This window comes from Glycine soja, chromosome 18 (genome assembly GCF_004193775.1).
Source record: "Glycine soja cultivar W05 chromosome 18, ASM419377v2, whole genome shotgun sequence".
Classification (NCBI taxonomy): Eukaryota; Viridiplantae; Streptophyta; class Magnoliopsida; order Fabales; family Fabaceae; genus Glycine; species Glycine soja.
Genome location: NC_041019.1, coordinates 33,981,265 through 33,984,005, shown reverse-complemented (window position 1 = coordinate 33,984,005; position 2,741 = coordinate 33,981,265). Strand labels below are relative to the sequence as shown.

Below are 2,741 nucleotides of genomic sequence, written 5' to 3'. Positions count from 1 at the left end.
TCTGCCTCTTCCATTTTTTTGTTGGAAACTGCTCTTGGAGGGAATGGAAGAGGGGGAATGTGCTGCTTCTGCAAATCAGAATTACCTGTGGAAGAAGATTCACCTGCACAGAAATTGTTAGGTAGATTTTTGTCATCACCTTTTTCTGGAATAGAGTGAAGTTTGGCAGGTTCATTTGCAGATGAGGAAGGTGCTACGGGTTGAGGTCCTTGACACTGCTTTCCCGACCTCAATGAAATGGCACTGACATTTTTGGGGTTTTGGACAGCTTGAGAAGGCAGCTTGTCAGAATTCTGGGACTGTTGTTGATTCAATTGAGTAGCTAATTGTCCCATCTGATTGGTTAAGCTCTGAATGGAGGCTCTGGTCTCTTGCTGAAACTGCATGTTCTGCATAGTCATTTGCCTCACAAGTTCTTCGAGGGAAGGTTGTGGAGGGGCCTCAACTATTGGTTGTTTCTAGGGTTATTGCTGTTGTTGGATTGGTGGAGGAATGTATGGTCTGCTTGGGCCAGCAACATTTTGGAAGGAAGGAGCAGGCTGCTGTTGTTGTTGCTGAGGGCTGGACCATCTGAGGTTAGGGTGATTCCTCCATCCAGGGTTGTATCTGTTGCTGGAAAGGTCATAATTGCTCTGCTGTAGTTGATTTTGCTGCTGAGGTTGAGGAGGTCTATTGTAAATATTTGCAGCATAAGCTTCAGGCTGCTCAATTGCTCCAGGTTGCTGCATGGAAGGGCAAAGGTCTGTATGGTGGTCAGCAGAGGAGCACAAACCACAAACCCTTGCGACAGGTACAGATTTCTGATTCAAGGCCAGCTGGGTTACCAAGTTGACCAACGCATCCAGTTTGCCTTCAAGCTTCTTAGTTTCAGATGATGCAGATGGGTTTGTAGCTACCTCATGCACTCCTCTAATGACTATGGCATCATTTTTGGCGCTAAACTGCTGGGAGTTGGAGGCCATCTTCTCAATTAAATTTCTGGCTTCAGCAGGAGTCATGTCTCCAAGGACTCCACCACTGGCAGCATCTATCATACTTCTCTCCATATTACTGAGTCCTTCATAAAAATATTGGAGAAGAAGCTGTTCTGAAATCTGATGGTGGGGGCAACTGGCACATAGTTTCTTAAATCTCTCCCAGTACTCATACAGGCTCTCTCCACTGAGTTGTCTAATACCTGAGATATCCTTCCTGATGGTTGTGGTCCTGGAAGCAGGGAAAAAATTTTCTAAGAATACTCTCTTAAGGTCATCCCAGCTCGTGATGGACCTTGGAGCAAGGTAATACAGCCAGTCCTTTGCCACTCCCTCTAATGAATGAGGAAAAGCCTTCAGAAATATGTGATCCTCTTGGACATCTGGGGGTTTCATGGTGGAGCAGACAATGTGAAATTCTTTCAAATGTTTGTGCGGGTCTTCACCTGCAAGGCCATGAAACTTTGGAAGCAAATGAATCAGTCCAGTCTTAAGAACATATGGGACATCCTCATCAGGGTATTGGATGCACAAGCTTTCATAGGTGAAATCAGGTGCAGCCATTTCCCTTAGAGTCCTCTCACGAGGTGGAGGTTGTGCCATGTTCTCAGAATGTGCAAAATCAGAATACTCAGAATCAGAATGCTCAAAATTATAATGCTCAAGATCAGGATGTTCAAAATCACCAATAACAGAATGCACAGATTCACCAGTTATGGAATGCTCAGAATGATCAAAAGGTATAAAATGATGCCTAACTAATCTATGAAATGTCCTATCTATCTCAGGATCAAAGGGTTGTAAGTCAGATGGATTGCCTCTAGTCATACACTACATTCAGCATGCACACAACTAGTTGCCTTGTCATGTAAATAAAGGTGTAGGTTTGAACTACAGCTACCCTCAAATGATATCCAAATGACTTGAAATTTTGTGAGCAACCTTATAAAATGATGAGAAGATAGCACAAAAAATTTCAGACAAAAATTCAAAGTCTAACTATGAAAGCTAAAATTGGTAGGTTAAGAAAAATAAGTGAATAAAACTTGAAAAATAAAAAACTTTTGACAGAATCGGTTTTTTTGGACGATGGAGACCTCAGCCAGCCTACGGCGGGGCTGCCACGGCTAGGAAATTTTTTTCTACCCCAAATGCATATATAATAATTGCGATTCTGATAACCGGAGCAAAAGTTATGGCCGTTTGAAGTTTTGACAAACACAAAATTTGCTAGTTTTTTGGAACTTTCAAATCTGACCAAACTAAAGGCTCTAGCTATTTTTCCCACAAAATATGGATTAAAAGAAGTTACCACAAAAAAATTCAGCCAAAAATAACAACCCTAGCTACTAAAACAAAAAATCTCAATTAATTCAGCATGGGTGGTCGCTAAAATCCGTCTCTAATTGATTTCTACTACTACTCTGTTTTTCTGCAAGCTGATTTCTACTACTACTCTGTTTTCAAGCACAATCTTCACAGCAAAACACCCAAGACTGAAACAAGGGAAACGCTTAATGGTAAAACTGAAACAGAACACACATTAAACAAAATACCAGGACACTAATCAACACTAACACACATACCAACACAATACTAACAATTAAACATAAAACACGAAAGGATTAAACACACAGCACTAGCTAGCTATTATCAACCTTTGGACACTGCTCCCCGGCAACGGTTCCAAATTTGATCGAGGCCGTACCCGAATCAAATAAACATGAAAATGCAGTAACTAGGAAGTGATCCTAGGTCGTTTCCCAA

At 41.6% G+C, this 2,741-nt stretch overlaps 1 non-coding gene across 1 annotated transcript; it reads left to right on the top strand.

The window, feature by feature from the left end:
• The first annotated feature begins 1,092 nt into the window (after positions 1-1,092).
• On the top strand, positions 1,093-1,199 carry LOC114397837. Its single transcript, XR_003663454.1, has one exon. It is a non-coding gene; the product is annotated as a small nucleolar RNA R71 (small nucleolar RNA).
• Positions 1,200-2,741: the final 1,542 nt, after the last annotated feature.